This window comes from Ovis aries, chromosome 23 (genome assembly GCF_016772045.2).
Source record: "Ovis aries strain OAR_USU_Benz2616 breed Rambouillet chromosome 23, ARS-UI_Ramb_v3.0, whole genome shotgun sequence".
Taxonomy (NCBI): Eukaryota; Metazoa; Chordata; class Mammalia; order Artiodactyla; family Bovidae; genus Ovis; species Ovis aries.
In genome coordinates, this window is record NC_056076.1 from 48,400,946 (window position 1) to 48,428,195 (window position 27,250).

Here is a 27,250-nt window from a genome sequence, read left to right on the forward strand (position 1 = left end):
CTGGAGATTCCATGGACAGAGGAGCCTGGGTACAGTCCACAGGCTTGGGCAGGAACCCTCGCTGCTCACAGGCAGGCAGTCAGCCCAGAGCCCCTCGTTGAAACCATGCCCCCACATCCAGTCAAACGGCCCAACGTTCCCTCTATGGCTCCTACTTCCCCTCCATCAAGGCTGCCCCCAGAGTGCAGCTGTAACTGTTCTTTCTCTCCATCAAAGTCACCCTCACTCCAACCCCAGGCCCAGAACAGGAGTGCTAGCCTGTAAGCCTTCTCCTTTTGTGTCCCCCTACCCACTGCCTGGCCCAGTGCCCACGACACAGCACATAGTAGGAACTCAAGAAACATTAGTTAAATAATGTCGACCATAGAATTTGTTTTCCAGGAAGCTTGATGTAAAAAAAAAGTTTATTCTGCTCTTCATCTTTAAACAATTAAGCGATTTTGTTCTTTGAAGCACCTTGTGAACAATTAATCAGCAAGCCTAGAGTGCTATCAATTTGCCTTTATTCAGAAAACTCAAGGTTTGCTTTCATTAAAAAAAGAAATCATTGGGTAAAACCCAAGATTATTAAATAAGCAAAAGACTGGAAACAACAAAAATATCCATCTATAAGGGCCTGGTTAAATAAATCAAGGTATAGCCATTTAATGTAATTTATGCAGTCAAAATAAACAAGTGAAAAAGCACAAAAAAGTTCTTAAACAGTCAAAATTTGCTATTCAGTAAATGTAAAGTGAAATAAGAATGTATATGGTATGCTTCCATTTAGATAAAAGACCTTTAAATACACACACACATGCAGGTACACACACATACACATATTTTCCAGTAAGTGCAGTCAACATTTCTAAACCGAAGAGATCAGTAGAAGTGGTTACCTAGGGATAAGGGGACCAAGAGATGGGGTGAGAGAAAGACGGTTCACTTTGAATACCCTTTTGTACCTTTTGAATTTTAAACCATGTAAGTATTGACCTACTAGAAAAAATTAAATTAGAAATTCAAAGCAAACAATAGGTAGAAAAGTAATAAAAAATCTACTTTAGGAAAACATAAAAGAGAAATCCCCATTTAAAAAAGGGTTCAAGGCAGCCCGGCTGAGTCATCTGTTAACTGTGGAGAAAACAAAAACCGAGGCGGCACCCTTGTGTGGCCAAAAGGACACATGGTGGCCGCTGGCACTGGTCTGTGCTGCTCTCCACTTTCCTGGGGGACCTCAGAAAGGGGCAGGCCCTCTGACCCCCTCAGCTTCTTCCTTGGAGAATGGGTTTGCTCAGACCAGCTCTTAGGGCACATAGGCCTGCTCCTGTGTGGGAACAGGGAGTCCCCAGGTAGACCCAGCTAGTTACTCACTGACAATCTAATTTAAAAAGACGAGACACTCCTTAAAAAGGAGAGAGAGTTTCCTTCCCCTCGCTGAAGCCTGTGGCAGGCAGATAAAAACCTCAAATCCCTCCTCACCAGAATGTGATGAAACCAGTGCCTCGGACTCCAAGAGCTTAAAATACATTTGCGGACACACCCTTCCCTCCAAACACACCTGCTGCTTTTTTCCTCTCTCTTCCCACATCCTCTCTGGACAGGCCACGTGCCCACTTATGACAGAGCTGAAATATTTCCTTTTTTGTGCTAATATTTCCTGCAGGGCCCTTCCCCTCTTTTATGGCTGCCATTCACAGCCACCTGGGACGAACAGGAACAACGTCCAGCTTCAGGATTTAAAGACAATGACGACATGTCACTTTGTAAAAATAACCCAGTTAACAGAGGTTCCCCTCCACCCGCAAAACATACTTTTTAAATAAATGCAACTTGACGGCAGTGACTAGATATTGTCCACTCTGGCAGAGACTTAGAGAGATGTGTGGCTCTCTCTCAACTGTCCAGACAGAACTTTCTAACGAAATGCTTTTAAACATGGGGCCCAGCAGTATATTCTCTGTTGCCCAAACTTTCCCTCCAATCCCCACCTCCACCCACTTCAAACTTACAAAAGTGACTAAATTTGCTTCCCATGCCTTTTCTGCAGGAATGAAGGAAACCAGAGCCAGAATGGCTCTGAGATAATACAACTGCACTTTTGAGGATGAGAAAATTGAGGTCCATGGTGGAACAGGTCCCAGGATTACACAGTTCGCCCTCCAAGGGCCGGGAAAAAAAGTCTCATAGCCCTTTACTTCTTCCTGAATTTGCTTGCTTTTCACACGTTTCCTCCCAGAGGACAGCTTGTGACACATGGCCTCCTCTGGCCATGCAGAGCCCCCTCAGGTAGCCCCAGCTCCCCCAGACTGGCCCTCTAACCTGTTCCCCAGACTCCCCACCCTGTCTCCAGGGGACTATAGACCCCTTGAAATGTGACTAGTGTCAGATGTTGAAATGGTAATATTTTGGATATATTGGGTTAAACAAAAGACCTTGCAAAAATTCATTTACCCACACTGACACCGAGACTCTGAATCCTCACAATGATTGCAAGGAGTTTTTCTCCCCTTCTGTAGGAGGTAGAAGAGAGAGATCCTGTCACCCTAAAGTGACATTAATTCCACCTGAGCACTGGCTTCCCAACAGTCATCTGTCTTGGAGGATTTTTATGCCTTAAAGTGTAGTGGTAGCTTGGGGAGGAGGTGGAGGAGAAGAAAATAAAGTCTTGAATCCTCTTCAACACAAATCCTTGGTCTCCTCCCAAGTCAGTAACTGTGGCTTCCACGTGGGAGGGAACGGTGCCAAGTGCTATGAGTGCGTCGTCGCATCCCGTTTTCTCAGCAGCCCTATGGAGCGGGTTATCTCTGTTTTCTAGATGAGGAAACTAAGACTAAGAGGTTAAGCAACATGCCGAAGGAGACCAGGGGAAAGTGGCCGAGCCATAGGATTCAGGTCTGATCAGCTCCTCACCACCCCTGAGTCTTGGCTTCCTCACGCACAGGATGGGGACAATACCTGCCTGAAGGCAAGGTTGGAAGCCCCATGGTCCTCAGGGACCCTTCCTCCCCTGGGAGTAGGTTCTGGGCTCCCGATGAAGTGCTAGTTGGAAGAATCTCTGCTTCCAGTCACTCTCTGGATGGGCAACACCCCACATCCTAGGCAAACAACCTGTTCCACACTCTTGACCTTGGGGCTCTCTTGACCTTGAGTTTCCTCCTGCCTGGGTGCCCACCAGTTCCTGTTTCACAGAATTAAGTGTCTCTCAGCTCCTATATCAAGACTCCGCCTAAACTTCTTCTCTTCCAAAAATCCATCAAAACTATTAAGTCAGAAAGCCGCCCTTTCTTACTCTACTTTCCAGAAGGTGATGCTCTTCCTCAGGGTCCTGAACTTCCGCCCCAGTAAAACTCACTCTCAGAAGAAGCCTTGACATCGACAGACTTAACCAGGGTCTCTCTCAGGAAGTATCCTGCATTTAACTCATTCAGCAAAATGTATCTTGAGCATCCTTTGCCCACCTGGCGTTCTTTGGACCCTGAGCACAGCAGTGACAGCAACAAAGTCCCTGGGCTTCTGAAAGTTTCCCCCAAACAGTGATGCCCTAAGCATGCTATTCCAACCATCCTGGTTCATATTTCTCAAGGTGCTGCTGCTGTGGTTTGTAGGTCAAGGAATGATTAGCTAATGGGCATTGGGTATGGTTTGTAATGGTAAATAAAGTATGATACATTACTTGAAGGAATGCAGCACAACCATAAAAATATGTTTCGAAAGAACACTGTGGCATTGGTAAATGTAACAGAACCCTCAGTAAGGGATAGCTTGCAACACTGTATACAAGTGGCCCTTAACAAGGTGACCGAGGGAGGTACCTAGTGAGAAATACCTTTCTAGCCAGGCTTGCCTGGCTTAGTGGTAAAGAATCTGCCTGCAATGCAAGAGACACAGATTCAGTCCCTGGGTTTGGCCTGGGTTGGGAAGATGCCCTGAAGAAGTAAACGGAGACTCACTCCAGTGTTCTTGCCTGGGGAATCCCATGGGCAGAGGAGCCTGGTGGGCTGCAGTCCATGGGGTCGCAAAGAGCCAGACACGACTGAGAGACTAGACCACCACCACACCTTGCTAACCATATCCAGTGTTAGGGGTGGGGCAGGAGGGCGCTGATTTCCTGATTCAAACTGTGGATGGTAAAGCCTACTGAAACGTTCTCGGCCAATAAGACCTGGAAAACCCATTTTCTTCTAAGTATCAGTGATTCAGCGGGAGTGTGAATCACTCCCAAACTTCCAAGAAAAAGAAATCTTTCTGTTTATTTTTAAAAACTATGTGGATTTTCAAAGCTGTAGAAAACAACACTCAGTCCTAATTATATCTATATGTGAGTAGGTCTCCATGTGTGCTGGTGAATACAGAAAAAAGACTGGAAGGAAATATTCCAAAATCAGGGTGCTGTAGCAGTTTTCTGTTTTAATTTTATACCTTTCCATATTTCCCAAATTTTCTATCATGACCCTATTGCTTTTATAATCAGAAAATAAGCAGCAAACTGAAGGCTAATAGTTTTTTAATTTCCTCATGTATCTGTTTTTACAGGCACCATTTCAGTGGGGTTTGGAGATCAGCAGGGTGTGAAACTCAAATGAAATTCCCCATTCCTGCAGGGCTGTGCATATCCCCTTGGCCCTGAAGAAAAGCTCTCCCCACATCCATGCTGGCAGCCAGCTGTCCACAGCTGTTCTGAGAAGGCTGCAGATGAATGGAGCTGGTGGAAAAACACAACATTCCTGACTCTCCAAGGATGGCATTATACTTGGAACTCTTGCTCACCAAAGAAGTAAATAAATAGAAGAGAGAGAGGGGTGGCAGTCAGCAACTGAGAGGAACTTCAGTGCTGGAGGTGGGTCAGTTGCCCGAGTTCATACCAGTAGAAAGAAGACTCCCCTGCCTAAGCCAACCATCCTCATCAAATCAGGGTTAAGGCAGCTTGACCATAGGCCTCCTGGGCTGTACCTCTTGAATGCCACCTTCCCTTCCTGCCACACATCAGCGTGAACAAGGTTTATATCTGCCTCTAAGCTAAAGGGATTCCCAGCGCAGGGGCCCTGGCTGATTCATCTTCGTATACCTTCTAGCACTAACGCGCACATCACGATTCGCCAACTATTTCACCACCTATTCACCAACTATTTTCTAAGCCACTGCCAGACACTGTTCTGCCGTTGAGAATACATGAAGAGCAAAACAGACAAGCTCCTTGTCTTCATGGAGCTTATATTCTAGTGATGGAGGCAGACAGTAGACCAAAGGAGAACCAAGATTATGCCCCAGACAGATTGGGGCACTATGAAGAATCCATTACTGGGCTCTTTCAGTTGAGATCTAACGACAGGTAAAGCCAGCTATCGGCAGATCTGCAGGAAGGGCCTCGCAGACAAGGAGAACAGCCAAAGAGAAACGCACGAGTTCCATGTGCTGAAACAGCCAAAAGGAGCTGGGTGGCTGGAGTACAGGGCGGGTGGGGGGATGGTCAGAGAGGAAGGCAGGGGCCGGACCCCAGAGAACCCGCAGGAGGGGAGCACACGAGGGGCCCCCTGCCCCACTATAGGAGACTCCCTCTGCGGCTCCATGAGGGTCTGTGAGGCTGAGTTGAGCCGTGAGAGCCCGTGGAGAAGGACTGCATGGCCGTCAGTTGAATTGATGACTGGGTTCCCATCATCCCAGAGGACCAATCAGCTTGACTCGAGGCTCCCAAAATGTCTATGGAGCCCCCTCTCTTCTCACCCATACCTGGTCCTCCTGACACCCCCTTCACAGCACCAAGGAGCACAGCAGATGGCAGCAAAGAAGCAAGCCTGTCCACCATGCCCAGCCCTCCGCGTGCGTTCAGCAAACACTTCCGTTCCCAGCCCTTGGGGTGGGCGCTGAGGGTGTGAAGATGAACAACACAAGCCGAGCTCCCAAACGCTGCCCCAAGCTCGCAGGGCACCACCGTCGGCTGGAGCTGCCCAGCACCCACCTCTCCAGGTGGGCCTCCTGGTAAAACCTGCTGTGAGCGCCTGACTTGGTTCTGAAGGGTGGATTCATTCACTCCAAGGGGTTGAACAGAGAGACGAGTTCAGTGTCCTGCCTGCTTGCTCTGCTCACCCCCCCAGCCCGTTCCTCCCTCCACTGACCCAGGGAGAAGATACGCCCAGTCTCAGGAATGAAGTTGTAATTGGTGGGGTGGCAGGTACCATGTCTTTGAAGACACAGGTGTTTGGTGTTGGCTTGAAGAGTGGGAGGGGATGAGGACAGCTGGGGACCAGTCTGCAGAAGGGGTCAGGGAGGAGGGAAAACACTCAGACCTCCTCAGTCAGCACTGCACAGAAATGCCACAGTGCATGGTCAGAGAGGGCCGTGTCTAATTTGTTGCTTTCAGAATCTTCTCGGCATAAAACTCATTGTTGCCCTTATTTGCAGAAGCCAGTTACCCCCCGACCTGAGCGGGTTCTTAAGCTCCGCCCTGCGAGGTTTCTGGAATGTGCCTCATTTTGTGCAAACAGGGGGTCAATGCCTGAGAAAAAGCGGCCACACCATAGCTCTAGGAAATGCTTATATCCCAGGTCCCCCAGAACAGCTGAAGCTGCCAGAAGCCCTGCAGGGCCCCTCCACACAGGTCAGGGGTCACTCCAACACCCGCCAGGCAGTGGGCGGCAGGTTTTCTCCTAGTGGGCACAGCCATCCAGGGGAGAAGTCAGTGCCAAGCCTGGTTCCAGACCCTTGAGTCTTTTCCTCCCAGGAGGGGAGGAGGGTTATAAATAGCCTGGACTCCTTCAGCCGTCCACAGCACAGATCCCACACCCCCGCCCCAGCCTCGGCCAGCTGGTCCCTCCTCGCCCAAGTTCCCACAGCCTGCTGGAAGAGGGAGGGAATCAGCTCACCCACAGTGGGGGTGGGGAACCAAGCCCTTCAGGGCCCCTTGGGAGCAAGTGGCCACCTATGAATTAGCACTGTAACCCTGCCAAACCTCTACACCCCTTTGGAAGTGCAGGCTGGGGAGAGGTGAGCGGCTCCCTATATGATCAGGGAGCCTCTTTCACCCCGGTCTTTCACCACCAGGGGATTCCCTGGTGGCTCAGTTGGTAAAGAGTCTGTCCACAGTGTGGGAGATCCGGGTTCAATCCCTGGGTTGGGAAGATCCCCTGGAGAAGGGAAAGGATAGCCACCCCAGTATTCCTGCCTGGAGAACCCCAGGGACAGAGGAGCCTGGCGGGCTATAGTCCATGGGGTCACAAAGAGTTGGACCTGGCTGAGTGACTAACACTTTCACTTTTCACTTTTTAGTTTCACCCAGGTCAGCTCAGAAACCCCAAGCTGCACCTCAGTGTATGTTAATGCAGTGAATGGAGTTACAGGAATAACATTCTCCCCTCTCTGCCTCAGTGTCCCCACTGTAAGATGAATAAAAGCTGAACTCTGAACGATGAGGCGCCTATGAGGTTAGCATGCAGTAAAAGTGAAAAGGCACTGTTAAAACACTGTGTGATCATGAAGATACCACATCCTGGCTTCCTCTACAGGAGCCCCAAGCACAACTCTGGGGACACTGATTCGTTTCTGTCTATGAGAGAAGAATTATGCTCAGTGACATTGCATTAGCCTTGAATTCTTGATATTTCATGCCCTTGAAAGCATAAAACTTACAAAATATTCTCTCTTACAAGTCATTTCTGACTAATACAGATTGACACACACCACATCCAGAATTATTTTGATTTAATATGGTTCTGCTGGGCTGTACATGACATTTTAGTCTGAAGAATAAGCATGGCCCTAGAATATTTAGGTCTGGGGAGAAAAAAGTCCTCTTAACTGTTTACCACTCAAATCCTTCCCACCTATACACACTGGTAAGAAACAAGTGGCTAAAATTTAAGTGGCCAACTCACAGTTCTTTTTAATTAAGACACTTTGTTTTCTCAATAAAATACAGGGTAAAAAACATTTACTGAAAACCCACTCATTGATGTCTAATAGCTGTGTCAAATACTCATAACAACATTTATTCCAACACCCCCAGATAATTGCTCATCTTTCTCATTTAGTATCCACAACAGCACAGCATTTGTGTCCAAGTGTAATTGATCCAGAATTGGGCTCCTTTTCAAAAATATCTGTAAAACCTAATTACCAGGAAAACAGAGTTCTGGCATCCTACAGAAAGTGGGTGCTTCGCAGTGAGACAAGCTGCAAACTCATCTTGGCTAATCAAGCCACATTATGTTACAAAAGGAGTTTAAGTAATCTGGGGTGAGGAGGGAGCAGGGAAAGTTGGGATAGTGTCAGACTGGAAATCTGCAGTGACAGTTCTGATTTTTTTTAAGCCAAGGACAGGGGGCAGGAAATTAGCTGGCAAACATGGATGTAGAAAGTACCAGATAATGAGCCCATGATGGGCCTGGGGTGTGGGGGTGGCATTTCTGATCTCAGGCTCTACAAGGCCTTGCTGAAGGAACTCTCTCCACCCTGCTCTGGGAGGTTGATGTCATTTCTAGCCTCCTCCGGGCCTCTAACCACTGTGGCAGGTCACTCTCCTTCCCTGAGCCTGAGTCTGCTCATCTGCAAAAATGAGCGCTCTTAATATTTCTAGGGCCTCTTTCAGCTCCAAAATTCTGTGACTTCCTTTACAGCAAAGGGTGTGCTTTCTGCTCAGGTACTTGGTGGGGCTGGGGGGAACAGGGAGTGGGAACGGGACCAGCCAGAATGAAGGACTGAGTGTTTCCAACTCTCATGCAGTTCTGTACCGACTTGCAACACCAGGGTATCAGACTCTTTGGGGATAATGATTTCTTTCAGGCCAGGAACCGACCTACCCGGGTGGTGCTAACCTCGCTGCCCTGGATTCATCAACCTGGCCAATGAGGAACAGGGCCAAACCACTGGACTTCTTGAGGAGCCTCTCTCCCAGAGCCGACCAAGGCACAGCTTCCTCTTCTGAGGGTCTTCCCTTCCCACCGTCATTCCTTTCTGTCCCAGAGACCCCAGAAACCCCAGTCCAGCGAGGCTCCTTGGGCAGGCAGTACACGCCACCAATTCCTGCTTCCTTTCGGTCCTGGACCCTCCACACCTCGGCTTGGGTACCAGCCACCGCGGCTGGATTCAAAGGAAACGAGAGTTGTTGCCGCTCCGCTTTTCTTGGGTTCCTCCTGGCCCTCTTCCTAACGAAATCAGAGAAGCAGCCCTAATAACAAAGCAACTCAGCGGCCGGAAGACTGTTAGCTCTCAAAGGAGCAGGAGATGAGCCAGACCAGGAGCGAAGGTGTGCCGGGTTCCTTTGCGCATCTCTACCAAGAGACTTTGGGTTGACCTCTGCGGGCAACAGATACCCGGCCGGCCCTCGCTTAACTTTTCCCAGACGCAGAGGAACCGTTGCGTGCGCCCATTTCGCGCGACTTCCCAACTGGACAGCAGCATGGGTTTCAGGGTTCTGCAAAGACACCACCTCGAGCAGGCATCTCTAGGAAATCCTGGAGGCGCATCGCGAGATGCGGGGTCCCAGGTTTCCCAGTTCCTTCCTAATCTTCAAGTTAAGAGCTCAGTGAGAGCGCCAGAGTCTCAGGAAACCGCCGCTCTCCAAAACGTCCCCGCGCCTTCCCGGCAGAAGTGCGGTAAAACTTTTGGCAGAAACCACCTGTGGCTGTCGACAAGCCCGGCCCGCCCGGGTCCGAAGGCGCCGCCGAGCCCGGGACAGCATGCGCCCGCAGAAGTTCCCTTCCATCCCCGCGCGCCACTTCGCTCCGGGCCGCGGTGCCAGCCAGGAGGCGCGGCGCCCGCTCGCTGGCTCGCTCTCCGCTGGCTCTCCCCTCCTCCCTCCCCCACCTCCTCCCGCCTCCTCCCGTTGCATGGCTGCCGCACGGAGCCCCTGAATAGCCACCGCAGCCCCCCGCCTCCTGCCCGCCGCGCCGGGGACGCCTCTGCCCCCGCCGGCGCCCCAGGGCGCGCAGACCGCCGGCCTCCTAGCAACAGCTCGGGAGATCACTCCCCGGCGCCAGCGATGTACAGCCACCCCTCTGGGAGCTCCGCGACCCCCCGACCCGCCTCGGCACAAGCGAGGTGCGGGGAAGATCGCGACCCTCGCAGGCGATGCCCCAGCTCGGCACGCGAAGCCACTCACCTCTGTGCGCCGCCCGACCCGCGCGCCTCCCGCACTTGGCGCCGGGCCGCGGTCCTCGCGTCCTCCTTCGCCGCCGCTGCGGTCCGTCTGTCCCTGCGCGCCGAAGCAGCGCGGGCCGCGCGGCTGTCAGAGTCTCGTGGCCGGGCTGCGCCCGCGGTGTGGAGCCGAGCGGCTGTGGCGGGCGCGCGGCAGCTCCTCCCTCCCCGCGCCGCGCCTCCGCCCTCCTGGCGCCCCGCCTCCCGCGCCTCCGCGGCTGTCAGCCCCGCGCCCCGCGCCCCGCGCCCGCGCTGCCCGCGCCACCGGCTCGGGGTGCGCACTGGGCTAAAGGGCCCGGATGTCTGCGGTCGCCCCTCGCCGGCTCCCGCCCCCTCCCCTACGCCCCCTCCCCGCCCTGCCACACATGCACTTGCTGCGTCCCAACCTCCTCCTCGGCTCCAATTAATTTCTATTTTGACAGTAACTGTGGCGGCGGGCGGGGCGCCCAGGACCCGCAGGGGCGGCGGGCAGCAGTCAGGACGCGGCGCGGGGGGCGGAGTGGGGGGCCGGGCAGAGCCACCCTCAGCTTGGGGCTCCTCGTCTTTTCTCTTTCTTTCCTTTTTTTCTCTTTGCCTCCTCCAGGATTTAAAGGGACAGCCCCGGCCGAGGCGAGGGGCCAGGCGTCCGCCGTTTCTTCGGTCTCCAGACGCCCTCTGCGGCCCGGCCGGACCCTCCCGCACCCGGCGCACAGGCTCCAGGCCGCCGGGTATTTTTAGGTCCACACCCGGCCCGGGACAGCGGGGTGGCGGAGCTTGGCTCGATGGCCCCGGCGCACTGCTATTTTTACAGAGTCCGATTGTGGGGGTGGGGGAGGAAATGAAACAACTCAGCAGCTGCTTTTCCAACCGAAAGTCTTAGGGAGCAAGGCGTGGGGGGCTTGAAGTTTCCCTAATGCTCTCCGAATTCCAGAGAGCTCAGAAAGACACCTCTCCGACAACGAGAAACCACAGGCGCGCAGCTCTCCAGAGCTCCCAAATCCCTGCGGGCCTCCCCGCCCTAGAAGGCGCTCGGGCGCGGGGAGCACCCCATCACCACCCCTCGCCAGCCAGTGTACCCCGCACGCGGTACCGCGTTGGCCTGGGACCGGCCTCCGGCCGCTGGTCCCTCCCCTGGACTGCCTAGGGGGCGGGGCTTCCGAAGCATCCAATCAGCCGGCTTCGCAACCAAGAGGCGGGCCCTGGGAGGGCTTCGCTCCACCCCCGTCCCTCCAAGCCCCGCCTCCGCGGATAGGGTACCAGCCCGAGAGTCTGGGTGCGGAGCGCAGCGCGGCGGCGAGCGGTGATGGACAGCGCGAAGGGCCCATCCGAGGGCAGAGGAGGGGGCCTTGGTCCCGGAGCGACGGCGTGGCGCCTCGAGCAGACCTTCTGGCCACTCGCAGGCCGGGGTACACGGACACTGCCTTTTTACCATCCCTCCTTCAGCACTCCCGGCTGACATAGAAACCCTTGCCCGCTTTGGCAAGCGAGACGTCTGCAACTGTACCCTCGGAGGTCAACCGATCCTCTCCGGACCTCCTCCTTCAGGGGCGGCGAAGTTTTCGGTCCTCAAAGTCTTTGAGGAGCTGCGCTTTCCTGAGCCGTGCTTGGCGCCCAGGAGAGACGAGAAAGCATATCCCGCCCTCCTGGTCTCATCCTATCCGTAGAGGAATGAGCGGACCATCGAACTCCTGCTGTCTGCGGAGCGTCTGAGTATTGAAGATACTCGATGGCATCCTTCACAGAATTCATGAAAATAAGCGTATGAACCTTTTGCTTGGCGCTTCATACCAGTGCTGCTCACGAGGAATTGTCCTCGTTTCATTCATTCGTGTGATAAATGCACATCGCATGGTACCACTTTGGTGTAATGAGAACAAGGGGAAAGGCTCTGGAATGGGATGTGACAGCGGAAAGCTAAGCACAAACATGAAAGCAAGAGCTGATATGTAGGGCTGTGTACAGCCTACACTGGCCAGAGGCCTGGCTTTTCCTAATAAGAAAATGTCATTCATTTGACAGTTTGAACAACCAGCTTATCCAAACTGTTCAAAGGCAGTTTGAAGAAATCTAAAGAAGTCTGTCATGGAAAATAAGAATTTTAGATGCAGGATGTCAGGCTTCCAAGTAGCTAAAGCAAAATAACATCCTCGCTTTAAGCAGTCCTGGGAGCCCTTGCCCTCCCAAATTAGGTTGTCTGTCTCCCTGCTAAATTAGGTTGTCTGCCTCACTTCCTTTCATTAAAGGGTCTTCAGCCATTTGGAAGACTATTGACCCAGCTGATATGGTCAAACTTAAGCCAGAAGCATGGGGGTGCGTTTAGGGTGTACCTGGGAGATGTGAGCCCTGTGAGACACCTACAGATGATAGGAATCCAGTCCCGGGAGTGAGGGCAGCCATGGCAGTGAAAGGGGTGTTTTGTTTAAGAACAAGAGGGATGTGGGTACTAAATTAGAAATGCCTCTAAATCAGAAAGGTTCTCTTCCCTTTTCTGGGTACAGCTGGTTCAGAGCAGATGTTCAGATGGGGATCACTGAATGGCTTTTCGTGTCATGAGCTATGGAAGAAGGGTCCGTGTTCTGGACAGTGAGCTATAGGGCTTCTGAACCTAATCACCACAGGCAAACGTTTTATAAATTTAAGAGCAATCAGGATGGGACTGGTCTGCATTAGTGATATTACGCAATATTTTTAAAGAGAGCAGCTATTACACTGTGTTCACAATTTTTATTCAGTTGTTTTTTTTCTGACAAGACTTCAAGCTCCTTACCCACCTTGGTATCCTCCGTACACTTCACACCTGATAGGTGCTCATTAAAAGATGAATGAACACAAAGTCGTTTCAGAATGGTGGAGTAAGCAGGGTAACATGCACAGACGGAAATCAAGTATACTTTGTGAGACTCATTTGCGATTTACTTGTCTGTACAGAAGTGCAACTGTCAATTCTGCCATACATAATAGGATTTACTGGCTAATGCCAGACTCTTCTCTTTATCAGCCATGTAACCTAGAAAAGCAACTTATTCAATTCCTCAGTGCATCCATTTCCAAATATGTAGAACAGAGATACGAGTAGAAACTCTTCTTCACCTTAGGGACGTTAGAATGACCAGGTAAGAAAAGGTGTGGGCAAGTGTTACCTCATCAATGACATTCCTTAAGGGGCTACTGTGAATCAAGCACTGAGGAATGCAGAGTAAACTGTCAATATTATTATTGGAATAAATTTTTTCAGAAATTATCTGAGAATTGGGTTCATATATTTGTCTGTGCTGTGTGTTCAAATCCTAAAAGATGATGCTGTGAAAGTGGTGCACTCAATATGCCAGCAAATTTGGAAAACTCAGCAGTGCCCACGGGACTGAAAAAAGTCAGCTTTTATTCCAATCCCTAAGAAAGGCAATCCCAAATAATGCTCAAAGTACCACACAATTACACTCATCTCATACGCTAGTAAAGTAATGCTCAAAATTCTCCAAGCCAGGCTTCAACAGTACATGAACCGTGAACTTCCAGGTGTTCAAGCTGATTTTAGAAGAGGCAGAGGAACCAGAGATCAAATTGCCAACATTCGCTGGGTCATCAAAAAAGCAAGAGAGTTCCAGAAAAACATCTATTTCTGCTTTCTTGACTATGCCAAAGCCTTTGACTGTATGGATCACAATAAACTGTGGAAAATTCTGAAAGAGATGGGAATACCAGACCTGCCTCTTGAGAAATCTGTATGCAGGTCAGGAAGCAACAGTTAGATCTGGACATGGAACAACAGACAGGTTCCAAATAGGAAAAGGAGTACGTCAAGGCTGTATATTGTCACCCTGCTTATTTAACTTATATGCAGAGTACATCATGAGAAACGTTGGACTGGAAGAAACACAAGCTGGAATCAAGATTGCTGGGAGAAATATCAATAACCTCAGATATGCAGATGACACCACCCTTATGGCAGAAAATGAAGAAGAACTAAAGAGCCTCTTGATGAAAGTGAAAGAGGAGAGTGAAGAAGTTTGCTTAAAACTCAACATTCAGAAAACAAAGACCACGGCATCTGGTCCCATCACTTCATGGGAAATAGATGGGGAAACAGTGGAAACAGTGTCAGACTTTATTTTGGGGGGCTCCAAAATCACTGCAGATGGTGATTGCAGCCATGAAATTAAAAGATGTTTACTCCTTGGAAGAAAAGTGATCCCCAACCTAGGCAGCATATTAGAAAAGCAGAGAGATTACTTTGCCAACAAAGGTCCGTCTAGTCAAGGCTATGGTTTTTCCAGTGGTCATGTATGGATGTGAGAGTTGGACTATAAAGAAAGCTGAGCACCAAAGAATTGATGCTTTTGAACTGTGGTGTTGGAGAAGACTCTTGAGAGTCCCTTGGACTGCAAGAAGATCCAACCAGTCCATCCTAAAGGAGATCAGTCCTGAGTATTCATTGGAAGGACTGATGCTAAGCTGAAACTCCAATACTTTGGCCACCTGATGCGAAGAGCTGACTCATTGGAAAAGACCCTGATGCTGGGAAAGATTGAAGGCAGGAGGAGAAGGGGACGACAGAGGATGAGATGGTTGGATGCCATCACCAACTCAATGGACATGAGTTTGGGTAAACTCCGGGAGTTGGCCATGGACACAGAGGCCTGGCATGTTGCAGTCCATGGGGTTGCAAAGAGTTGGGCACGACAGAGTGACTGAACTGAACTGAACTGATGTATCTGTGTCCCAAGGGTGGTTAAGAGGCTGATTCAAGAGAAAAGAAAAGGGAGGAATTAACATTTACAGAGCTCCTTGTATTGTTAGGTGTTCCTCAGGACAAATCTGTGTGATGCATTTTTTTATGACCATTTATAGATGAGCAGCTTTGCCAGTGGCTCAGAGGTAAAGAATCTGCCTGTAATGCAGGAGACACAGGAATGGGTTGGATCCCTGGGTTGGGAAGATCCCCTGGAGAAGGAAATGGCAACCCACTCCAGAATTCTTGCTAGAAAATCCCATGGACAGAGTAGCCTGGTGGGTCACAAAGAATCAGACACGACTGAGCACACACACCCACCACAGATGAAAAGTCTGAAATCAACAGCAATGGTAATGAGCAAGGTTCCACAGCTGGGAAGTGGCAAAGGCAACTCTGGAACCCAGGTTTCTAAGTTCAGGAATCCAATCGGCAACTTATTCTGTGGTGGTGCCTATAGACAAGAAAGAGGAAAGAGCCTGTAAGGAAATTGGGCTAAAGAGAATTGCAAGAAAAAAATTGGTAATGAATGCCTGCAGTGCGGGAGACCTGGGTTCGATTCCTGGGTCAGGAAGATCCCCTGGAGAAGGAAATGGAAACCCACTCCAGTATTCTTGCCTGGAGACTCCCATGGACAGAGAAGCCTGGCAGGCTAGTCCATTGGGTCACAAGTGTTGGACACAACTTAGAGACTAAACCACCACCGATAGTTTATTTTACCACAAGATAGGTGGGACAAGATGCAATCTTGTTTGAGAGGAACTTCCTGGAGAGGGTGGCATTTGATTCAGTCCCTTTAGATTCACATACACTCTTTCTCTTTTTAATTTTTTATTTTGAGATCATTTCAGATTTTCAGAAAAGTAACAAAAATAATGAAGAGAATTACCATTGGAGAAGATGTGGAGAAAAGGGAACCCTCTTGCCCTGTTGGTGGGAATGTAAGCTACAGCCACTATGGAGAACAGTATGGAGATTCCTTTATAAACTAGAAATAAAATTACTATATGACCCAGCAATCCCACTACTGGGCATATACCCTGAGGAAACATAATTGAAAAAGACACATGTACCCCAGTGTTCACTGCAGCACTACTTACCATAGTTAGGGCATGGAAGCAATCTAGATATTGCATGGAAGTAACCTAGGTTGTTGATTTTTCTCCCGGTAACCTTGATTCCAGCTTATGCTTCATCCAACCTGGCATTTCACATGGTGTACTCTTTATAAGTTAAATAAACAGGGTGACAATACACAGCCTTGTCATAATCCATTACCAATTCTGAACCAGTCCATTGTTCCATGCCCAGTTCTAACTGTTGCTTCTTGACCTGCATATCAGTTTCTCAGGAGGCAGATAAGGTGGTCTGGTATTCCCATCTCTTTAAGAATTTTCCGTGGTTTGCTGTCATCCACACAGTCAAAGGCTTTAAGCGTTGTCAATGAAGCAGAAGCAGATGTTTTTCCGGAATTCCCTTGCTTTTTCTCTGATCCAACAATGTTGGCAATTTGACTTCTGGTTCTTCTGCCTTTTTAAAATCCAGCTTGTACATCTGAGAGTTCCTGATTCAGGTACTACTGAAGCCTAGCTTGAAGGATTTTGAGCAGTACCTTTCTGGCATCTGAAATGAGCAAAACTGTGCGGTAATTTGAACTTTCTTTGGCTTTGCCACTCTTTGCGATTGGAATGAAAGCTGACCTTTTCCAGTCCATGGCCTGTCTACATAAACAATTTTATTTTAAAAATGCATTACAAAATTCACGGCCCACATGAAGTATAGTGATTTAATGATGGAGATTTATTATAATGGATAAAGAAGAGGCATTTATTTATTGTTTCATTGGTGCGTATAAAGGTTCTTCAGAATGTCCAACTACCACCTCTTCCTGTTCACATCCCAAAACCACTTTTTCATTTTCTTTCCTGTCAACTATTGCCAAATGCACTGTTTTCAGTTAATTTCCTATCTCCCACTTTGAGAAAATTTATCAACACATAATTACTCAGGACACTGGGCTCCTCAGAACTATTTGTATTGAAGGCCATAGCTCTTCTTGCCTCTGCAGTTCCGCTACACCACTGACTCATGACTGCATCATTCACCCTGAGGTCTGTGAATACTGGATTCCAACTACTCTCCAAAGTTATTTCTGTGCTTTGTTGATGAGGACCTCTTACCCAGCCTATGCTGGAAAATGTGAGCCATCATTCATTTCCAGATCATGCTAAGTTTACCATTTGGGATTACATAGTATAAACATTGGAGAAGGAAATGGCAACCCACTCCAGTATTCTTGCCTAGTGAATCCTATGGACAGAGGACCCTGGTGGGCTGCCGTCTATGGGGTCGCACAGAGTCAGATACGACTGAAGCAACTTAACAGCAGCAGCAGTATAAGCATAAAACAACACATCTTCCACCCATTGTTTTCTCTTAAAGTTTTTAGGTTATAATCACTGCATTCCTAAAATGTGACCTCTTTCAATATTGGCCAGATCCCCAAACACTGGGTTGAATAGTGTCCCCTTATAATTCGGACCACCTGGAACCTGTGAAAAAGAAAGACAGTGCTAAGTCATGTCTGACTCTTATGATCCCATGAACTGTAGCCCACCAGGCTCCTCTGTCCATGGGATTCTCCAGGCAAGAATACTGGAGTGGGTTGCCATTTCCTTCTCCAGGGGATCTTCCTGACCCAGGAATTGAACCCAGGCCTCCTGCATTGCAGGCAGATGCTTCACTGACTGAGCTACACAGGAAGCCCCAATTCAGTGTTGTCAGAAGTGGGATTCTGTGACTGTGACCTTATTTAGAAATAAGACTTTTACAGGTCTAATCAAGTTAAGGTAAGGTCACATGGGATTAGGGTGGGCCCTAAATCTGGTAAAGTGAAGTGAAGTTGCTCAGTCATGTCTGACTCTTTGCAATCCCATGGACTGTAGCCTACCAGGCTCCTCCATCCATGGAATTTTCCAGGCAAGAGTACTGGAGTGGGTTTCCATTTCCTTCTCCAGGGGATCTTCCCAGCCCAGGGACTGTACCTGCGTCTCTCTCATCTCCAGGGCCTTCTGAAGTTCAAGGATGGAACAGGATCTCATTCGTGTGGGCCTGCAAGGACTCCCTCCTTGACCGAACTTTAGTCAGGCTCCTCTGAGCCTCTTCTCAATGAAGCCTTGACCTTGGTCCTCTGAGTCCAGTTTTAGCCAAGAATCCTGCTAAGCCTTGATATCTGATCATCCATGCTATCTAATCAGGCTTTTCATCTCTCATCCTTGATATCTAAGTCCTTGGTCTGCCTTTAACAAGAAGCCCAGTAGACCAGTTTAGCAAGAATGCCCTTACTCTTAATATGTAATCAAGTTACTATTAGTCATTTCCCACCCACTGACCCCATGTCTACATCCCCAGCTCTCTGCTGTACTTGAAGTCAAGCTCAGTTCTGTACTCTGTTCCCCACTACAGTAGCTCAATTAAATGTCTTGCCTTTCTTTAGTAAGTATTAGGTGAAAAAAAAAAAAGTTTTTTCTGATCGAAGGCTGGGACTGATTTCATTCAGGTGCATTTCAGCATTCTGTGCGTGTTTGTAACGTGTTTCACACAAGTGAGTTCATATCACACATGTTATTTATAAATTGCCTTTTTTGTTTGGCAATATTTATTGCCTCTATTGAAATCAGCAAATATTCATTTAGTCAATACTTTGATGATTAAAAATTGTCTCTTTTAAATTTTCAGCTTTTACTATTATAAGCAACCCTCTAGTGAACATCCTCAGAGCTTCATCTTTGTGCATATCCTTACTTATTACTTCCTAAAATGGAGGTATAGTTGATCAGCAATATTATATTAGTTTTGGACTTCTCAGGTGATCCATTGGTTAAGAGTCTGTCTGCCAATGCAGGGGACGTTGGTTCGATCCCTGGTCCAGGAAGATTCCACATGCCACGAGGCGACTAAGCCTGTGCTCCACAACTGCTGAGCCTGCGCTCTAGAGCCCTCAAACTGCGGCTGCTGAAGCCGGTGCACCCTAGAGCTCTTGCTGCCAACAAGAGATGCCACCTCCGTGAGAAGCCGACACACTGTAACTAGAGAGTAGGCCCCACTCAGTGCATCTGGAGAAAGCCCACACATAGCAACAAAGGCCCAGCACAGCCAAAAAGTTCCATTAATTAATTTTTTTTTAAATACAAGAAATTTTTAAAAATATATTAAGTTTTAAGGGTACAGCTTAGTGGTTTTGTGGATGACACTCCATTTATAACTACAAAATATTGGCTATATTTCTATGTTGAATAACATATTCTTTTTTTTAATTTTTTTTATTTATTTATACTTTATTTTACTTTACAATATTGTATTGGTTTTGCCATACATTGACTTGAATCCACCACGGGTGTACATGCATATTCTTGTAGCTTTTTTTTTTTTTTTTAAGGTTAATCCTATTTCTTTTTTTTTTTTTAATTTTTTTTTAATTTTAAAATCTTTAATTCTTACATGCATTCCCAAACATGAACCCCCCTCCCACCTCCCTCCCCATAACATCTTTCTGGGTCATCCCCATGCACCAGCCCCAAGCATGCTGCATCCTGCGTCAGACATAGACTGGCGATTCAATTCACATGATAGTATACATGTTAGAATGTCATTCTCCCAAATCATCCCACCCTCTCCCTCTCCCTCTGAGTCCAAAAGTCCGTTATACACATCTGTGTCTCTTTCCCTGTCTTGCATACAGGGTCGTCATTGCCATCTTCCTAAATTCCATATATATGTGTTAGTATACTGTATTGGTGTTTTTCTTTCTGGCTTACTTCACTCTGTATAATCAGCTCCAGTTTCATCCATCTCATCAGAACTGATTCAAATGAATTCTTTTTAACGGCTGAGTAATACTCCATTGTGTATATGTACCACAGCTTTCTTATCCATTCATCTGCTGATGGACATCTAGGTTGTTTCCATGTCCTGGCTATTATAAACAGTGCTGCGATGAACATTGGGGTACATGTGTCTCTTTCTATTCTGGTTTCCTCGGTGTGTATGCCCAGAAGTGGGATTGCTGGGTCATAAGGTAGTTCTATTTGCAATTTTTAAGGAATCTCCACACTGTTCTCCATAGTGGCTGTACTAGTTTGCAACAGTGTGGAGATTGCTTTTTTTTTTTTTTGTAAGTAGTAGTGTACCTATAAAACCCCTAACCCCTACCTTGCCCTTCCTCCCCTCCCTCTCTCCACTGATAACCACTAGTTTATATCTGTAAGTCTCTTTCTTATTTGTTATATTTACTAGTTTTATCTCATATTTTAGATTCCAGACATAAGTAATAACCTACAGTATTTGTCTTTCTATGACTGACTTATTTCACTAAGCATAATATCCTCCAGGTCCAGTCATGTTGTTGCAAACGGCAAAATCTCATTCTTTTTTATGGTTGAGTAGTTCTCCAGTGTGTGTGTGTGTGTGTGTGTGTGTGTGTGTGTGTGTGTGTGTGTGTGTGTGTGTGTGTAAACCACATGTTCTTTATTCATTCATCTGTTGGTACTTAGGTTACTTCCATATCTTGCCTATTGTAAATCAGACTGCTATAAATTTTGAGATGCATTCATCTTTTCAAGTTAGTTTTTTCACTGTCTTGCATATATATGTGTATATATATATATATATATATATACACCCAGGAGTGGAATTGATGGCTCATACTGGCTGCACCAATTTACATTCCCTAAAATAGGATATAAGGGTTCCCTTTCACCACATCCTTGCCAACAACATCTGCGGTCTTTTTGAAGATGACCATTCTCACAGGTATGAGGCGAGAGCTCATTGTGGTTTTAACTTGCATGTATCTGATGATTAGCAAAGTTCAGTATATTTTCATGTGCCTGTGGGTCATCTGTATGTTTTCTTTGGAAAAATATCTGTTCAGTCCCTCTTCCCATTTTTAAGTCAGACTCTGTGTTTTTGAGATTGAGTTGTGTGAGCTGTTTGTATATTTGGGGTATTAACCCCTTAGTGATCATACCATTTGCAAATTTTTCTTCCACTCAGTAAGTTGTCTTTTCATATTGTCAATAGTTTCCTCAACTGTGCAAAGGTTTTAAGTTTAACTTGGTCCCATTTGTTTATTTTCACTTTTATTTCTTTTGCTTCAGGAGATAGATCCAAATAAATATTGCCACAATTTCTATCAAATAGTGTTCTATTTATGTTTTCTTCTAGGAGTTTTACAGTATCCAGTTTTATATTTAGGTCTTTAATCCATTTTGAATTTTTGTGTATATGGTATTAGATAATGTTATAATTCATACTTTTACATGTAGCTGTCCACTTTTCCTGAACCCTGGGTCAGGAAGAGCCCCTGGAGGAGGATCTTCTCAGGTGGCACAGTGGTAAAGAATCTGTCTGCCAATTCAGGAGACCTAAGAGAAGTGGATTTGATCCCTGGGTCAGAAAGATTCCCTGGTGTAGGAAATGGCAACCCACTCCAGTATTCTTGCCTAGAAAATTCCATGGACAGAGGGGCCTGGTGGGCTACAGTCCATGGGGTCACAAAGAGTCAGATGTGACTGGGCATACAATGCAACACAACATTTGTAGATAGTGTCAATTTTAATATTTCCTTTCCAGCGTGGATTCCTTTATTTCTTTTTCTTATGTGGTTCCTGTGGCTAGAACTCCCAATACTATGTTAAATAAAAGTGGTGAGAGTGGGCATCCTTGTCTTGTTCTTGATCTTTGAGGAAATACTTTTGGCTTTTCACTATTGACTGTGATGTCAACTGGGCTTACCATACTTTATTATATGGTCTTTATTTATTGAGGTATGTTCCCCCATGCCCACTTTCCGGAGAAGTTTTATAGTAAATAAATGTTGAATTTTGTCAAAGGCTTTCTCTACCTCTGTTGAAATAATCATATGACTTTATTCTTCAGTTTGTTAATTTGATGTATCACATTTTTGATTTGTAGATATTGAACCATTCTTGCATCCCTAAGTTAAATCCTTTTGATCATGATGTATGATCTTTTTCATGTATTACTGGATTTGGTTTCCTGATATATTGTTTGAGAATTTTTTAAAGTCTATGCTCATCACTGATATTGGCCTGTAGTTTTCTTTTTTGTGTGATATCTTCGTTGGTTTTGGTACTAGGGTGATGGTGGACTCACAGAATGAGTCTGAAAGTATTCCTTCCTCTGTAATTTTTTGAAATACTTTGAGAAAGATAGGTGTTAAATATTCTCTAAATATTTAGTAGAATTCACCTGAGAAGTCATCTGGTCCTGGACTTTAGTTCCTTGGGAATTTTTTAAATTGCTGGTTCATTTTTTTTTTAACTGATAATTGATCTGTTCATATTTGGTTTTTTCCTGATTCAGTCTTGGATGATTGCACATGTCTAGGAATTTGTCCATTTCTACTAGGTTGTCCATTTTATTGGCATATTCTTATTTGTAGTAATTTCATATGATTTTCTGCGTTTGTATGATTTCAGTTGTAACTTCTCTCTTTTTATTTTTTTTCATTTCTGAGTTCAGTTCAGTCATTCAGTCGTGTCCAGCTCTTTGTGACCCCATGCCAGGAGGCTTCCCTGTCCATCACCAACTCCCAGAGCTTGTTCAAACTCATGTCCATCAAGTTGGTGATGCCATCCAATCATTTATCCTCTGTCGTTCCCTTCTCCTCCTGCCTTCGATCTTTCCCAGCATCAGGGTCATTTCCAATGGTCAGTTCTTCACACCAGGTGGCCAAAGTATTGGAGTGTCATCTTCAGCCTCAGTCCTTCCAATGAATATTCAGGATTGATCTCCTTTAGGATGGACTGGTTGGATCTCCTTGTAGTCCAAGGGACTCTCGAAGAGTCTTCTCCAACACCACAGTTCAAAAGAATCAATTCTTCAGCACTCAGCTTTCTTTATAGTCCAACTCTCACATCCATACATAACTACTGGAAAAACCATAGCTTGGACTAGATGGACCTTTGTTGGCAAAGTAATGTCTCTGCTTCTTAATATGCTGTCTAGGTTGATCAAAGCTTTTCTTCCAAGGACCAAGTGTCTTTTCATTTCATGACTGCAATCACCATCTGTAGTAATTTTGGAGCCCCAAAATATAAAGTCTCTCACCGTTTCCATTGTTTCCCCATCTATTTTCCATGAAGTGATGGGACCAGATGCCATGATCTTAGTTTTCTGAATGTTGAGTTTTAAGCCGACTTTTTCACTCTCCTCTTAAGAGGCTCTTTAGTTCTTCACTTTCTGCCATAAGGGTGGTGTCATCTGCATATCTGAGGTTATTGATATTTCTCCTGGCAATCTTGATTCCAGCTTATGCTTCATCCAGCCTGGCATTTTGCATGATGTACTCTGCATAGAAGTTAAACAAGCAGGTGGATAATATACAGCCTTGGTGTACTCCTTTCCCGCTTTGGAACCAGTCTAGTGTTCTATGTCCTGTTTACCTGTTGCTTCTTGACCTACATACAGGTTTCTCAGGAGGAAGGTAAAGTGGTCTGGTATTCCCATCTCTTTAAGAATCTTCCACAGTTTGTTGTGATTTAGGCCCTTCCTCTTTTTCTTTATGAGTCTGGCTAAAGATTTATCACTCTTTTTTATCTTTTCTAAGAACCAGCTCTTAGTTTCATTGATAGTTTTTTTTTTTCTTTTTACTTTTTTAGTCTCTAATCCATTTATTTCTGCTCTGATTTTTGTGATTTATATCCTTCTACTAACTTTGGATATTGTTTGTTCTGCTTTTTCTACTTTCTTTAGCTATGAAGTTAGGTTGGTTATTCAGATTTCTCTTATTTCCTGAGCTAAGCTTGTATCACTATAAACTTCCCTCTTACACTGCTTTTGCTATGTCACATAGATTCACACTATTGAGTTTTTGTTTTCATTTGTCTCCAGCTATTTTTTTATTTCCTCTTTGACTTCTTTGGTGATCCATCCATTGTTTAGTAACATATTGTTTCGTCTCCGTGTGTTCGCATTTTTTGCAGGTTTTTTTTTTTTTATTATAGTTGATTTCTATAAGTGTTGTGGCTGGAAAAGATGCATAATATGATTTCAGTTTTCATAAATTTATTGAGGCTTGTTTTGCGGCCTAGCATATCCTTAAGAATGTCCCATATGTACTTGATAAAAATGTGTATTCTGCTGCTTTTGGTTGGAATGTTCTATATGTATCTAGAATGTTCTTTATGTATCTGTTAATCCATCTGATATAATGCGTCATTTAAGGCCACTTTTTCCTTATTGCTTTTCTATTTGGGTGACCTGTCCATTGATTTCAGTGGAATGTTAAAGTCTTTACTATTATTGTGTTACAGTTGATTTCTCCTACATCCATTAATATTTGCCTAAGTAGTCCTATGTTGGGTCCATATATATTTAGAATTGTTATATCTTCTTAAATTGATCCCTTGATCATTACATAGTGTCCTTCTTTGTCTCTTTTACAGTCTTTATTTAAATTCTATTTCAGCTGATTTAAGTATTGTTACTCCAACTTTTGGAGAAGGCAATGGCACCCCACTCCAGCACTCTTGCCTGGAAAATCTCATGGATGGAGGAGCCTGATAGGCTGCAGTCCATGGGGTCGCTAAGAGTCGGACACGACTGAGTGACTTCACTTTCACTTTTACTTTCCTGCATTGGAGAAGGAAATGGCAACCCACTCCAGTATTCTTGCCTAGAGAATCCCAGGGACAGGGGAGCCTGGTGGGCTGCCATCTATGGGGTCGCACAAAATCGGACACGACTGAAGCGACAGCAGCAGCAGCAGCACTCCAACATTTTAAAATTTACATTTACATGGAATACTTTTTCCTATTCCCTCATTTTCAGTCTGTTTGTGTCTCTAAATCTGAAGTGACTTTCTTTTAGGTAGTATATGTACATGTCTTGTTTTCATTCAGCCACCATATGTCTTTAGACTGGGGTATTGAGTCAATTTACATTTAAAGTAACTTTTGAGACATATATGCTTATTGACATAAATTATTTTGGGATTGCTTTTCTAGTTCTTTTCTGTTCCTTTCTCCTTCTTTACTTTCTTCCCTTTTGATTTGATGACTATTTTTGTGTTCGGTTTGAATCCCTTTTTCTTTTCTGTGTGTGTATCATAGATTTTTGGCTCTGATTACCATGAAGTTTATACATAGCAATCTATATATGTGTGTGTGTGTGCATGTTCGATTGTTTTAGGTCGCTAATCACTTAGTTTTAAATGCATTTAAACTCTTATCTCCTCGTGATCTCTGTTTTTGACATCATAGTTCGCATTTTTTGTTTTGTGTATTCCTCAGCTGCTCATTGTAGATACAGATGATTTTACTCTCTTCTTGTAACGTTCCTATTAGCTTTGTACATGGTTGATTTACTGCCTTTACTCTAGATTTGCCTTTACCTATAAGATTTTTCTCTTCACAGTTTTCATGTTTCTAGCTGTGGCCTTTTATTTTTCACTTAAGAGAAGTTTCTTTAACATTCCTTGTAAAGCTAACTTGGTAGTGTTGAACGTTTTAGTTTTTGCTTATCTGTAAAACTTTTGATCTCTCCAGTAAATCTGAATAAGAGCTTTGCCTGGTAAAGTATCCTTGGTTGTAGAATTTTCCCCTTAATCACCTTAAATATATCATGCCACTCCCTTCTGACCTGCTGAGTTTCTGCTGAAAAATCAACTAATAACCTTGTATGTGACTTGTTGCCTTTCCCTGACTGCTTTTAACATTCTCTCTTTATCTTTAATTTTTGCCACTTTAATGACAATGCATTGATGTGGTCCCCTTTGGATTGCTCTTAATTATTTCTTGAGAATAAATGTAGGAAATGAAATTACTGAGTCAAAATATACACACATTTGTGAGATTAGATGCATGTATGTGCTCAGTCACTCAGTTGTATCTGACTCTCTGTGGCCCCATGGATTGTAGCCCATGAGGCTTCTCTAACCATGGAATCTTCCAGGGAAGAATACTGGAGTGGGGTGCCATTTCCTACTCCCAGGGGTCTTCCTGATCCAGGAATCTCCTGCATTGGCGGGCAGATTCTTTACCACTAGCACCACCTGGGAAGCCCTGAAGATTAGATAGCTATTGTCAAATTGCCTGCCAAAATAACATATGAGTGTGCATTCCTGCAGTACCTGAGTGTCTAAGAGTTCACTATATAGAGAGTTAATAAATGGGAAAATATCAGCTTAATTAATGATTTCAAAATGTGGATTAAAACAGGAAGCTTGGCAAAGATCAATTATTTTTCTTTTAATGTATCAGTCCAGATGTCTTTGCCAAACTCCTTGTTTTAATTTAAATTTTTAAATTATTAATGGGGCTGATGTTTTTCCATAAGATTTTTGGCCATAAACATTTTTCCTTTGTTAATTGCTTATTTGTGCACTTGGCCCATTTCCTAATGAGTTGTTCATTTCCCCCTCTATTTTTGTAACAGCTCTTCACATAGTGAGGATATTCGTCCCTTGACTGTCTCATATATTACAGATATTTTTACCACTTTGCCATTAGCTTTTTTTAAAAAAATATGAAACACTTCATGAAGTCGTGTGTCATCCTTGCACAGGGGCCATGCTAATCTTCTCTGTATTGTTCCAGTTTTAGTATACGGGCTGCTAAAGTGAGGACAGCTTTTAAATTTTGTTTGTATTGATGTCTTTAATATTCTTGATTACAAAGGAATATATCATCTCTGTACATCTCTAATGATCACAATTATACCAGGTTAAGAAAATTCAATCTACCATCACATCCACAAAACAGAAGAATTTTACTTTTCTCCCCAGAAATAACCACATTTAATAATTTGTTAATGACTTTCCAAACCCTTTCTATGCATTTCTGTTACGGTTTGTTTTGATGTGTAGAGGTTTGTTTGGTTGGTTCTTAGTTACTTATTTTTGGCTGTGCTGCATCTTCACTGCTGCGTGGGTCTTTCACTAGTTGTGGCAAGCAGGGGCTACTGTGTAGTTTCAGCGAGCTGGCTTCTTATTGTGACAGCTTCCCTTGTTGCCAGAGCACAGGCTCTAGGGCCCACAGGCTTCAGCAGAATCAAACCCGAGTCTCCCGCACTGGCAGGCTGATTCTTTACCACTGAGCCACCAGGGAAGCCTTGTGCTGATGTATAGAAGTTTTCAACTCTGATTAGTTATTCACTTCCTGAAACTTGATTAAGACGTTATCTACTCTATGACTTTGTCATATTAGAAACACCTTTCTGATTACAAAGTATGCACAAATATTCACCCATATTTTCTCTCAATGTGTTTATGGTTTCACATATGTATCTTTAATGAATCTGTAACATACTTTGCTTTTTTCCAAATACATGGACATGATGAGTACTTTAAAAAAGAAAATAAAAGCACATCCAGGAATAAAGGGAAATGTACAAAGTTAAGAATTTGCA

General features: G+C 45.4%; 1 protein-coding gene and 1 non-coding gene across 2 annotated transcripts in view; both read right to left on the minus strand.

The window, feature by feature from the left end:
* Nucleotides 1-10,251, minus strand: part of ZBTB7C (zinc finger and BTB domain containing 7C) — a 382,426-nt gene extending 372,175 nt beyond the window's left edge. Inside the window, exon 1 of the mRNA XM_015103726.4 lies at nucleotides 10,076-10,251. The gene's annotated coding sequence lies outside the window, so the exon portion shown is untranslated. The remainder of the gene's footprint in view (nucleotides 1-10,075) is intronic.
* A 16,111-nt stretch (nucleotides 10,252-26,362) lies between these two features.
* Nucleotides 26,363-26,469, minus strand: LOC114110501 (U6 spliceosomal RNA). Its single transcript, XR_003586753.1, has one exon. It is a non-coding gene; the product is annotated as a U6 spliceosomal RNA (small nuclear RNA).
* Nucleotides 26,470-27,250: the final 781 nt, after the last annotated feature.